This window comes from Schistocerca cancellata, chromosome 4 (genome assembly GCF_023864275.1).
Source record: "Schistocerca cancellata isolate TAMUIC-IGC-003103 chromosome 4, iqSchCanc2.1, whole genome shotgun sequence".
NCBI classification, from domain to species: Eukaryota; Metazoa; Arthropoda; class Insecta; order Orthoptera; family Acrididae; genus Schistocerca; species Schistocerca cancellata.
In genome coordinates this window covers 822549585-822564293 of record NC_064629.1, presented here as the reverse complement: position 1 = coordinate 822564293, position 14709 = coordinate 822549585, and the positions used below count along the sequence as shown (strand labels likewise).

The 14709-nt window shown below is 45.8% G+C and overlaps 1 non-coding gene across 1 annotated transcript; it reads left to right on the top strand.

The window, feature by feature from the left end:
- The first annotated feature begins 3464 nt into the window (after positions 1–3464).
- On the top strand, positions 3465–3539 carry Trnat-ugu (transfer RNA threonine (anticodon UGU)). Its single transcript has one exon. It is a non-coding gene; the product is annotated as a tRNA-Thr (tRNA).
- The last annotated feature ends 11170 nt before the right edge of the window (positions 3540–14709 follow it).

Below are 14709 nucleotides of genomic sequence, written 5' to 3'. Positions count from 1 at the left end.
TCGGCGAGGACCATTCGCAACCGTCTCCATGAAGCTGGGCTACGGTCCCGCACACCATTAGGCCGTATTCCGCTCACGCCCCAACATCGTGCAGCCCGCCTCCAGTGGTGTCGCGACAGGCGTGAATGGAGGGACGAATGGAGACGTGTCGTCTTCAGCGATGAGAGTCGCTTCTGCCTTGGTGCCAATGATGGTCGTATGCGTGTTTGGCGCCGTGCAGGTGAGCGCCACAATCAGGACTGCATACGACCGAGGCACACAGGGCCAACACCCGGCATCATGGTGTGGGGAGCGATCTCTTACACTGGCCGTACACCACTGGTGATCGTCGAGGGGACACTGAATAGTGCACGGTACATCCAAACCGTCATCGAACCCATCGTTCTACCATTCCTAGACCGGCAAGGGAACTTGCTGTTCCAACAGGACAATGCACGTCCGCATGTATCCTGTGCCACCCAACGTGCTCTAGAAGGTGTAAGTCAACTACCCTGGCCAGCAAGATCTCCGGATCTGTCCCCCATTGAGCATGTTTGGGACTGGATGAAGCGTCGTCTCACGCGGTCTGCACGTCCAGCACGAACGCTGGTCCAACTGAGGCGCCAGGTGGAAATGGCATGGCAAGCCGTTCCACAGGACTACATCCAGCATCTCTACGATCGTCTCCATGGGAGAATAGCAGCCTGCATTGCTGCGAAAGGTGGATATACACTGTACTACTGCCGACATTGTGCATGCTCTGTTGCCTGTGTCTATGTGCCTGTGGTTCTGTCAGTGTGATCATGTGATGTATCTGACCCCAGGAATGTGTCAATAAAGTTTCCCCTTCCTGGGACAATGAATTCCCGGTGTTCTTATTTCAATTTCCAGGAGTGTATATTGACGGTTACGCGTCTCGATAAATCTGATGGTCAATTCTACAATACATTGTGTCCGTATACATGTGATCAGATAGTTTACATGTACTGTTCTACTTTGTGTTTCATTGGTAAAAGTCGCTTCAAGCCAAGGCCACGGTGAACTAACATGGTAGCTGCAGAAATTCTGATAGGGAGACGCTGACGGCAGTGGCTGCGAGATGAGCCTGCCACACAGTCGCGGCGGGCCGGCCCGTGTCTGGCGCGTTGCGTGTAGCGGTATTCTAAACGACCCTTGACCTGCGCGCCACCGAAAGGCATGTGGGGGCCAGCGAGTGCGCTTCGGTCCGCGGGCAGCGATCGATGGCGCGCTTCGCCCCGAAACGGCGGCCTGGCACAGGTTGGGCACACGATAAGCGCTTTCTTCCTTCACTTCCCACAGCCTTCAGCACGCGACAATACAGCTGCCTGCGCAAGCTTCTGGGGAAGCGACCTCGACCTACAAACCCATCGCGCTCTGTGAGGCCTCAGCTCTGAATGGCTGCGGGTATCAGCTAACTCGGTGGCCTACTTGCCAAGTCGGCAAGAGGTTATCACTCTACTTCAAAAGGTACTTAAACAGATGAATTACTGGACAGTGGAAGACCGATGCGTTCTCCACCAACGAGGTTAAATGAGCTTTTCAGGACTACGTTAATACTCATTGCAGATTCGATTGAAAGTTTGCAAAGTAATATTTCAGAGCTAGATCAGAAATGTAAGGACTATGGTATGAAGATTAGCATCTCCAAAACGAATGTAATGTCAGTGGGAAAGGAATATAAACGGATTGAGTGCCAAATAGGAGGAACAAAGTTAGAACAGGTGGACGGTTTCAAGTACTTAGGATGCATATTCTCACAGGATTGCAACATAGTGAAAGAACTGGAAGCGAGGTGTAGCAAAGATAATGCAGTGAGCGCTCAGCTACGATCTACTCTCTTCTGCAAGAAGGAACTCAGTACCAAGACTAAGTTATCTGTGCACCGTTCAATCTTTCGACCAACTTTGTTGTATGGGAGCGAAAGCTGGGTGGATTCAGGTTACCTTATCAACAAGGTTGAGGTTACGGATATGAAAGTAGCTAGGATGATTGCACGTACTAGTAGATGGGAACAATGGCAGGAGGGTGTCCACAATGAGGAAATCAAAGAAAAACTGGGAATGAACTCTATAGATGTAGCAGTCAGGGCGAACAGGCTTAGATGGTGGGGCCATTTTACACGCATGGGAGAAGCAAGGTTACCCAAGAGACTCGTGGATTCAGCAGTAGAGGGTAGGAGGAGTCGGCGCAGACCGAGGAGAAGGTACCTGGATTCGGTTAAGAATGATTTTGAAGTAATAGGTTTAACATCAGAAGAGGCACCAATGTTAGCACTGAATAGGGGATCATGGAGGAACAGTATAAGGGGGCTATGCTCCAGACTGAACGCTGAAAGGCATAATCAGTCTTAAATTATGATGATGATGATGATGATGATGATGATATATTTGCAACAAACGCATTATTTTATTGGAGACTGTTAATTCCGCCTTCGTGGACATTATCAAGCAACATCACAGAAAATCAGATTATATATTCCCATTTGTCTGGATGAGATTGTGCACGGAGCAGTGTGAATTGACCAAAATATAAAAGCGTCCAATGTTCACAGAAGTAAGGTTCTATTCCGAGAATTTCCCTCACTGGTAGATCAAAAAGGAACATAGGCCGAGAATTTCCTACACTGGTAAATCAAAAAGGTACATAGAATACTGCAGTACTTGTATATAAAAAGTTCATTACAAAGACGACCTCATCATCCGGGCCCAGAAGGCCCAAGGGATGACGACTGGACTCCGTGTCATCCTCTACCTTGCGGTTTCTCAATCAAGTAGCTCCTCAATTGGAATCACGAGCTGAGCGCAACCCCTGTCAGCCCACCCACTAAGGAAAATATATGAGGATGATATCTGTTCTTTCGGACATGTCGAAAAGAACAGATACCATCGGTGACCATGCAGCTCCCTTAGAATGAAATGATAATTAAATCAAGACCCTAAGCTGTCGACAGGCGTTGACATACATCAACAGGGGCAGTTGAAAATGTGTGCGCCGACAGGGACTCGAACCTGGGATCTCCTGCTTAAATGGCAGACCCTCTATCCATCTTAGCCACCGAGGGCACAGAGGATAGTGCTACTGCAGGGATTTATCCCTTGCACTCTTCCCGTGAGACCTACACTTCCAACTTACTGTCGACACACTACATGTGTAATACCCCTGCTCACTATACTCATTACTCGCGGCTGTCAATCTACCGATTCCCGTAAGAGTTCTGGCAATGTGAGTGCATCCAGCATGTCCGAAAGAACAGATACCATCTTCATATAGTTAAAGCTAACCGGCCATCGACCTTCTTCTTCTGTGCTGGATACACACGCATTGCCCGAACTCTTACGGGAGTCGGTAAGATTGTCTGCCGCGAGTAATGACTATAATGGGCAGGGTGTGGACATTAAGTTGAGAATGTGAGTCTCACAGGGAACGTGCAAGGGATAAATACCTGCAGTCGCACTATCCTCTGTGCCCTCGATGGCTCAGATGGACAGAGCGTCTACCATGTAAGCAGAAGATCCCGGGTTCGTGTCCCGGTCGGGGCACACATTTTCAACTGTCCCCGTTGATGTATATCAACGTCTGTCGACAGCTTAGGGTCTTGATTTAATTATCATTTCACACTAAGGAAAAATCCATAGTAGTATCAGGAATCGTACGCGCATCCTCCGTATAATATCCATCTACGCTGAGTAGCTACGAATGCGGAAAAAGCGACACTTCCTGACAAAAAAGAGAAGCGCCCAGAAAACATCGTGAGATGTCAGTGTAACTTCGTACACTTACACACAATCGGTGAGTATGTACTCGACTTGAGTTACAATTCTCTATGAAAGGTAGAATGACTACCAGACGGTATTTATTTTGTTCGTGGTTAGTGCTGTTACCAGGCCCAGTGAGGTATGTAAAAGGGCATAAACAGCGTCAGATGTTAAGTGATCATTGTCAAGAACACAAAGATCTAGCGTACAGGTTTGAGAATGCGTTATCAGTACCTGACAGAGTTTGAAAGGGGATTCATTGTGGTTCTTCATATGACTGAGTAGTCGAGTCGTGTAGTATACGGATTTCTGAGGCATTCAGATGTCACAGTGGCCTGGTGTTGCTGTGCATGGGAAGCTGAGGGCAGGCATGCTTGTCGACAAGGTAGCAGTCGGCCATGCCTGACCACCACAACGGAGGATCACCATACTGTGTTTGGTATTCTGCCCACTCCTGTAATATAGGGTCCCTAGAAAGTTTTCTCGGATACCTAGACAACATACAAGCGAATTATATTAATGGAGTTTGTTACAATAAATTGAATGGACAATACGTAACTCTGAAGCAATTGGCGGCATGCAAATAACCAATGTCCTTCGCTATATACAGGGTGTTTCAAAAATGACCGGTATATTTGAAACGGCAATAAAAACTAAACGAGCAGCGATAGAAATACACCGTTTGTTGCAATATGCTTGGGACAACAGTACATTTTCAGGCGGACAAACTTTCGAAATTATAGTAGTTACAATTTTCAACAACAGATGGCGCTGCAAGTGATGTGAAAGATATAGAAGACAACGCAGTCTGTGGGTGCGCCATTCTGTACGTCGTCTTTCTGCTGTAAGCGTGTGCTGTTCACAACGTGCAAGTGTGCTGTAGACAACATGGTTTATTCCTTAGAACAGAGGATTTTTCTGGTGTTGGAATTCCACCGCCTAGAACACAGTGTTGTTGCAACAAGACGAAGTTTTCAACGGAGGTTTAATGTAACCAAAGGACCGAAAAGCGATACAATAAAGGATCTGTTTGAAAAATTTCAACGGACTGGGAACGTGACGGATGAACGTGCTGGAAAGGTAGGGCGACCGCGTACGGCAACCACAGAGGGCAACGCGCAGCTACTACAGCAGGTGATCCAACAGCGGCCTCGGGTTTCCGTTCGCCGTGTTGCAGCTGCGGTCCAAATGACACCAACGTCCACGTATCGTCTCATGCGCCAGAGTTTACACCTCTATCCATACAAAATTCAAACGCGGCAACCCCTCAGCGCCGCTACCATTGCTGCACGAGAGACATTCGCTACCGATATAGTGCACAGGATTGATGACGGCGATATTTATGTGGGCAGCATTTGGTTTACTGACGAAGCTTGTTTTTACCTGGACGGCTTCGTCAATAAACAGAACTGGCGCATATGGGGAACCGAAAAGCCCCATGTTGCAGTCCCATCGTCCCTGCATCCTCAAAAAGTACTGGTCTGGGCCGCCATTTCTTCCAAAGGAATCATTGGCCCATTTTTCAGATCCGAAACGATTACTGCATCACCTATCTGGACATTCTTCGTGAATTTGTGGCGGTACAAACTGCCTTAGACGACACTGCGAACACCTCGTGGTTTATGCAAGATGGTGCCCGGCCACATCGCACGACCGACGTCTTTAATTTCCTGAATGAATATTTCGATGATCGTGTGATTGCTTTGGGCTATCCGAAACATACAGGCGGCGGCGTGGATTGGCCTCCCTATTCGCCAGACATGAACCCCTGTGACTTCTTTCTGTGGGGACACTTGAAAGACCAGGTGTACCGCCAGAATCCAGAAACAATTGAACAGCTGAAGCAGTACATCTCATCTGCATATGAAGCCATTCCGCCAGACACGTTGTCAAAGGTTTCGGGTAATTTCATTCAGAGACTACGCCATATTATTGCTACGCATGGTGGATATGTGGAAAATAACGTACTATAGAGTTTCCCATACCGCAGCGCCATCTGTTGTTGACAATTGTAACTACTGTAATTTCGAAAGTTTGTCTGCCTGAAAATGTACTGTTGTCCCAAGCATATTGCAACAAACGGTGTATTTCTATCGCTGCTCGTTTAGTTTTTATTGCCGTTTCAAATATACCGGTCATTTTTGAAACACCCTGTACAATTTCCATGCTAGCAATTAATATAAGGCACAAGTCTCAGGTAAACAGTTAGGACGACGGCTCGTCTTTTAGTGCGGCTCTTCTAGTGCGGCCAAGGCAATCTGGAACGGTGCTTATATTCTCTTCGTCTAGAGGCAGCTCCTGTCGTGGTGCGGTCCTAGTCAGCGTACTATTGGCTGAAGTCGCCTCACAGCCTTCCATTCGTCTACGTTCCATGCCGACGTGTTAGCGCTTGATGTTACGCCGGAGCGTTGCGCACTAAGCGCATCGATCTGCCCACGACAGAATATGTGAGGGACCAGCAGCGACGTCAACTCAGCCCCAGCGCCATTTCGAGGACATCAAGGACCATTTACACCAGTTGTGGTATAGATTGCCTCAGGAGAAGCTACAACGGCTTTAAGACACCCTTCCCAACCGAATCAGTGCATTCATCCAGGCCAGAGCGTGTGCAACGTGATGCATATAACTGGGCTTGTACTGCCAACTTCTTTGCAAATTTGACTCGATTTTGCAACTGATGGAATAACATTACATATCCTCTCAAGCTGTGAAGTTTCATTTCGTATCCTCCTCCACCTCTGGATGCCACGCGTCTTTCTGGCGCAGCGTATATATCCAGCGGATCTGTATGTCAACCATCGTGCACTACACGGAGACGTCCTCCTTTATCTCTTGCGGACCATATCAGAACTTTTCGGAAAGCTTCCTCAACACTTTAGCACAATACTTCATTACTGTTGTATCAACGTTGAGCCACATTGGACATTGCTGCCCATAATATGTTATCTAACGTGGTAACGTCCGGAGTTCGTGATGGCCGTTTCAGTAGAGCTGAATGTTGCTGGACTACGCCCATTGCAGCAACTCGGAACTGGTCATCAAGGAACGCCAACGCACCTGAATAGCAATGTGTGGTGGAGATCCTTTCCGCTGCAATCTCATATGACCCACGATTTTCTCGTCTTCCATCTGAGGTATGAAGCCCGTTTGCAATTTTCCCAAATAAGAATTTCCTTTAATGTGTAACAAACGAGGTGCGTTCCCTTCAAACTCTTTCAAATAATGGGCATTTACCTTAGATCACTAAACAATGTTCCTCCCATCTGAACAGCAACGTACTGTATATTTATCAGAAAATAACACACCTGAGTGAGACATGGCATTTGGAAAGTTGGCCAGTCAAGCACGGAAGGCTGCAAATCACTGCTGCCTGTCTTTGTGAGGTAATTCATTCACAAATATCTGTTCAACTACTTTCATTTCCAAGTATTTCTTAATGTGATCATATTGAGAAAAATGATTTTCGTCAGTTTCGGTGCAGAGGTACCAAAATAAGCATTTATTTGCCAAATTGCAGAAAGTTAACACACTTACGGAAACCCTATAGAGCTAGAACGAGAAAGGTGATACCCATATGCGGTTTTAGTCATTGTACCACTTCACACGGCACATTAAAATGAAAGTATATAACGTAATCAGAATGAATTTTCACTTTGCAGAGTAGTGTTTGCTGTTTCGAAACTTCATGCCAGATTAAAACTGTGTGCCGAACCGGAAATCGAACTTATGACCTCCGACTGTCGCAGGCAAGTTCTCTGCCCACGCATGATTCGCTACCCGCTCTCCCAGCTGTGCTTCCGGCAGTACCTGTTCTACATTTCAGATTTCACAGAATTTCTCCTACATAGCTTTGGGGACTGGAAGAAACAATATTGCGGAGCCCACTCTGCAGCGGAGTGTTCGCTATTTGAAACTAAACTCTCTCCATTTAACTCAGTGAAACCTTTGATTTAGAAATGCTGATGGCCTCGCACCTTGTCCCAAGACTTTCCGGAAACTTAAGGCTACACTTCATACACGGCCACTGTCTAACGGTAGTACTTATTTTTTTGCTAAAACTTTTACAGTCCTAGGCTTGCCGACAACGGCTGAAGTATCCCATGTATTGTCTACTCCTACTTTTGCCTACGGCTCCTCTTCACCTGTCTCTGACAGCTGTAGAAAAGTGTTTTCTCGTGAACAATAAAACTTCCAGGCCGTAATCTGTCCCTACCAGCGACCATTTCCCTTCCAGCCTCATACCACCTGTTACCCTTGATTCCTAGCAATTCTTTCCTTCTTCCCTCAAAACGCGGCTGAAAGACACAGACATCTGCTACTATCGTTTAATCAGTTCTCTCCTTCCACATACTCTGCAGTTCCAGGAAAGAGTCACTTGAGCTTTCGCAAAGATCTGTTCACGGTGTTGCACCAATGAAACAATGTGTACCTGATGCACAACAAACTCCCTCTTAGTACTTTACTACAGTGTCTACACTTTTCATTCGTTGTTAATATTTCGCCAGAAGATACTTAACAACGCAAAACAACATAAATCCGCTTTTTTATACCCGCCCGTGTGCAGTAGTATGTTTGTACGAAATAGAATAAAATGGCTATAGCTCTGAACAGTATGGGACTTAACATCTGAGGTCATCAGTCCCCTAGAACTTAGAACAACTTAAACCTAACTAACATAAGGACATCAAACACATCCATACCCGAGGCACGATTCGAACCTGCGACCGTAGCGGTCACGCGGTTCCAGACTGAAGCGCCTAGAACCGCACGACCACACCGGCCGGCAAATGCCAAACGACGTCTCGCTTGGTGTAAGGAGTGTAAACATTGGACGACTGAACAGTGGAAAAACGTTGTGTGGAGTGACGAATCACAGTATACAATGTGGCGATCCGATGGCAGGTTGTGGGTATGGTGAATGCCCAGTGAACGTCATCAACCAGCGTGTGTAGTGCCAACAGTAAAATTCAGAGGCGGTGATGTTACGGTGTGATCGTGTTTTTTATGGAGGGGACTTACACTTCTTGTTGTTTTGCGTGGCCTTATCACATCACAGGCCTACATTGATGTTTTAAGCACCTTCTTGCTTCCCACCGTCGAAGAGCAATACGGGGACGGTGATTCCATCTTACAACACGATAGATCACCTGTTCATAATTAACGGCATGTGGCGGAGTGGTTACTCGACAATACCATTCCTGTAGTGGACTGGCCTGCACAGAGTCCTGCTCTGAATCCTGTTGAACACCTTCAGCTGTTTTGGAACGCCAACTTCGTGCCTCACCGACCGACATCGATACCTCTCCCAGTGCAGCACTCCGCGAAGAATGGGCTGCCATTCCCCAAGAATCCTTCCAGCACCTGATTGAACGGATGCCTGCGAGGGTGGAAGCTGTCATCAAGGCGATGGGTAGGCCAACACTGTATTGAATTCCAGCATTAACGATGGAGGGCGCAACAAACTTGTAAGTCATTTTCAGCCAGGTGTCCGGATATTTTTTATCACATAGTGTACATAAAGCGGGTATTTGCTATAAAATACGTTCAAATGAAACGCTTGAGAGCAGGGTACTGGACTTATTCTGGATGATTAAAGTTGAAATCTGCACCCCGCCATAATGTTATAACATTTCTGTGGTTTTTCTAGATTACTTCAAGAAAATTCCGGAATGGATCCTCTGAAAAGGACATTGGCTCTTTTTTTCCCGATCCTCCCCCTTCTGTAGGCTACAGCTCCGTCTCTCTTGACTTGACAGTAAATTCCGTCTTTGAATATGACAGGGCGCTAAATGTCTCTCTTCTTGCTTGTGCAAAATACAGAACTTTTGCGTATACTATACAACAAGGGGACGTCTCAACCGAATTCATTCACAAGTCGCGCAAATAATAACCTATGGCGCTCAGCCATACCTACGGTCGAATAATTTAGCACTTGATTATTGTAGAAGTACATTCCATTTGAAAAGTCACATTGACCCACCCGTATAGCCGCGCAGGTTAGCACCCCTCTTCCGTGATTCGGGCAGATGCCCTGGAACCCGACCCAATCCTCCCTGCGGATTACCGAGGAGGGTCTGTCTACCAGCCAACCAGAATGCTTTTCTTTAAGCGGTTTTCCACGTCTGACAAGATGAATATCGAGCTGGTACCCACATTCCGTGTAAGTTACACGATTCGCAAACATTTGTTAAAAGTTCTCACACTTCCACATCGATAACACTAGAGGCAGACAAAGGGGTGCATAATGTCCATCCTTGGGAAAGGGGGCGGGGTGCAACAGAAATGGCATCAGACCATACTGGACCACTGACTTCTTTATCAAATCCAAAATAACGTCCCGACCCCCTCAAGAGCAATGCCAGTGATATGGGAAGTCACAGATATTACTTGCTCAGAAAAGAAACATTTTTCAGTTGGGCAACACTCGGCATTTCATGATCCTCCTGAAAATATTTTCCCTGTTGGCAGTATTGTGTAGACCGCCATTTAATATTTCACTGGTCTATCACACTTGCGTTGCACATATAACGAAACTTATGGATATTAAGAAGCCACAATTGGTTCAAAGGGCTCTGAGCACTAAGGGACTTAACATCTGTGGTCATCAGTCCCCTAGAACTTAGAACTACTTAAACCTAACTAACCTAAGGACATCACACACATCCATGCCCGAGGCGGGATTCGAACCTGCGACCGTAGCAGCCGCGCGGTTCCGGACTGCGCGCCTAGAACCGCTAGACCACCGCGGCCGGCAAGAAGCCACACGAGAGTTCTACGTGCACCAGTTACTTTTCTCTCTAATATTTGTATGTATATATGTATTGAACTGGGGACCTAGAAACGACGGAGAGGCTTCGTCCCCGCTGCAGACCTCAGTGGTACACAACTCCACAACAGGCTACAGCAGTCCACTCACCCGCCCACCGCCCCACACCGAACCTAAGATTATTGTGCAGTTCGGCCCCCAGCGGACTCCCTCCCCCCCCCCCCCCTCCCACCTGGGAACATCTCATTCCAGACGAGTGTAACCCCAATGTTTGCATGGTAGAGTAATCATGGTGTACGCATACATGGAGACACTGTTTGCGCAGCTACCACTGACATAGCGTAACTGAGGCGGAATAAGGGGAAATAAGGGGAACTAGTCCACAATTGCCGAGGCAGATGGAAAAGGGCCTTAGAAACCATCCACAGGCTGGCCGGCACACCAGACCTCGACACTAATCCACCGAGCGGATTCGTGCCGAGGACCGCCACGCCTTCCCGCTCGGGATGAACTGCGTTAGACCGCCAGGCAGAGTAAAAAAAAAGAACTCCGTCTTCAGGCCACAAGTGGCCCATCGGGACCATCCGACCGCCGTGTCATCCTCACTGAGGATGCAGATAGGAGGGGTGTGTGGTCAGCACACCACTCTCGCGGTCGCTATGATGGTTTTCTTTGACTGGAGCCGCTACTATTCGGTCGAGTAGCTCCTCAATTGGCATCATGAGGGTAAGTGCACCCCAAAAAATAGCAACAGCTCTTGGCGGCCTGGATGGTCACCCATCCAAGTGCTGGCCTCTCCCGACAGCGCTTAGCTTTGTTGATCTGACACAAACTGGTGTATCCACTGTGGCAAGGCCAGCGCACCAAAGTGACAGAGTAATTCTTATAAAAAAGGAAAAACAAAAAGCCATTGTTAATGATGCTCTTTAGGTCCATTAGAAACAAATATTCTGTTAAATAATGTGAAATATTTCCATAATATTTTTCTTCACCTTTTATATTAATTATAACTGATGCTCACTGAATGTACGAGGCGTATTCAGAAAGTAAAGTCCGATTTGGTGCGAAATGGAAACCACTGTGAAAATCCGATGGAACTTTGCACAGATGTGTTGGGCAGTGTCTTTAGTGTGTCTGCTGATCACTTCACCTCGCTCTTTTCAGTTGAGTGCGCAAGGTCATCACGTCCAAATTCTTAAAACATCGGTGTCTCTCGCCAAGTATGTGGATCTGGTGAGAGATTTCGCCTGGAGCTATGCAACCCACATAACATAAATGTCATGCGTTTTTTTTTTTTTCTTCAAGACAATTCAAATGGTTCAACTGGCTCTGAGCACTATGGGACTTAACATCTGAGGTCATCAGTCCCCTAGAACTTTTCAAGACAATTCTCATCCACATTTTTCAGAGGCAACGAAGGCATTCCCGCAGCTGTTTCGATATGAAGTATTCGATCACCCATAACACAGCCCTTAACTGGCCCCCTCGGATGTTCATCTCTGCTCACATGAACCGCTGGCTACAAAGACAACATTTGGCACAAACAACGAAAGGCAGACCAGTGTAGAGAATTGGAGGAAAGCACAGGCAACTGCTTTCTGTAACGAGGATACTGGAAAGTTTGTACAATGCTACGACAAATATCTAAGTCGGAGCGGCAACTATATAGAGAGGTAGCTGAAAAGTGTGCTGCAAATAAAAAAAATTTGATTTTCACTGCGGTTTCCATATCGCGACCGATCAGACCTTACTTTCCAAACAGCCCTTGTATATAGCATGTACTAACACATTTACGGATTTGAATTTTCTACTGGATCATTTATGTAGTTCCATTTTGTAACTTCTCTGACATGTTCATCCCTTTGCTCTGTTTTGTCTTTGTAAATAGCCATGTGTGTCTAAATATAATTTAAATCATGAACAGAAGTTTCAGATAAAGCTGAGGTTTTGGAACTTTAACGTCTTTATTTGTTTTTAATAAATTAACAGTGGGTTGTTACTTTATTTACTTGTTAGTAAGAATTAACCTGTACTTTCACATAGCCACCACCCAACCACATCAATTTTCAAGAAAATATCGCGATAAAAGTGAATTTCAGTCACACTACATGCCTGTCCGTGAGCACTGCTGCAGACCTCAAAGCCATTATCGAAGGATCGTTTATTGCTGAATGTTTATCGACAACAATATAAAAGCATATCTTGTACTGTTACTCTCTAATAAGTGCGAATTAAATGTAATTGATTTCTGGCTACTTCACGCTAATATCATTTCTCTCAGTGTCAAAGAAACTTGCAAAGACCCGACATAATTCTCCAAAACCATTCCAGTGGCGTAGCGCAAGCTCACGTAAATTAGGGCGCCATAAATATACACTTTCGCAACGCGGTACGGTATCGGATTTCGATGCGGCGCACAACGAGGACTTCGAGTTCCTCCGTATTAAATCAAGATATAACGAGGCAGTTAAATTAAAAACATCATGAGTATTTTCCAGCAGCTTTGTCACCAGGAAAGCAAATAATCGTTGCATGTATATGGCTGGATAGGAACTAATGAAATGCACGAGCAAATATTTTCGAATCGGAAACTGATTATTTGTATCAGCTTTGATAGGCGTGTCCTCCTGCCCATTAAAAATTACTCAACAATAACCAAGAGATCGTTGGCGTAACACCTGTGACTACTGAGATTATATGATTGGTTCTTTGTTCATCCGATGCGAACATTGCGAGTCAGCATGGTTTCGGCTGAGTTTGTGGTAGTAGCAAATAATACAGAATCCTAAACCGTTCTGAAACTGTCATGGCGTTCTGTATTGAAGAAAAATCTATGCATCCTGATCTCCGTATATTCTCCGCAACCCACTGTACGGTGCATATCAGAAATTATTGATTCAGAAAGCTCAGTTAGGCCTGTAAGTAACGTACTCGTGCAGTTTAATCCGCAGAGAGTAAAATTCTGTTCGTAGTAAACTAGGAAGTCATCCATGTGAAGAACCAAATATGGATGAAAGATATGTGTTTCCGAGAATATGTTCAAAACTTTCGCACTTGCATTACTTTTTTTTTTTTACAACTTTCAAACATAGCTTAACCTTTAAGAGGTTAAAGAACTCGCTGATAACGGAACAAATTTCGTTTACACAACAAAAATATGTGTTTTGAGACAATGCCTTTGAAGTGATTTAATTTAAAAGCGTGTTGATAAGGCACTAGACATACGACTCGGTCTTCTGGATCGATTTAAAGACAAACTAATGATCACGATTTCCAGTTACCATGTTCCTAACAGTTGTTACTTGATTTTGCTAACTCGCTTCTGTAACCAAAACGTTAATCATTAAGTCAGTACTTGCAGTAAACTGCCTGGCCGACACAGTCGCTGTTGTACATAGGTATGTGTACGCAACACGTTACCAATAAACCAGACAGTATTCAAGAAAATACAGTACTTCTTCTTTCCTTCTTCTCGACTCATAACTACACTACTGGCCATTAAAATTGCTACACCAAGATGAAATGCAGATGATAAACGGCATTCATATTATACTAGAACTGACATGTGATTACATTTTCACGCATTTTGGGTGCATAGATAGTGAGAAATCAGTACCCAGAACAACCACCTCTACCCTAATAACGGCCATGATACGCCTAGGCATTGAATCGAACAGAACTTGGATGCCGTGTACAGGTACAGCTGCCCATGCAGCTTCAACACGATACCACAGTTGTTCAAGAGTAGTGACTAGCGTATTGTGACGAGCCAGTTGCTCGGCAACCACTGACCAGATGTTTTCAGTTGGTGAGAGATCTGGAGAATGTGCTGGATAGGGCAATAGTCGAACATTTTCTGCATCCAGAAAGGCCGGTACAAGACCTGCAACATGCGGTCATGCATTATCCTGCTGAAATGTAGGGCTTCACAGGAATCGAATAGAGGGTAGAGCCACTGATCGTAACACATCTGAAATGTAACGTCCACTGTTCGAAGTGCCGTCAATGCGAACAAGAGGTGACCGAGACGTGTAACCAATGGCTACCCATACCATCACGCCGGGTGATACGCCAGTATGGCGATGACGAATACACGCTTCCATTGTGCGTTCACCGCGATATTGCCAAACACGGGTGGGAGCATCATGATGCTGTAAACAGAACCAGGATTCATTCGAAAATATGACG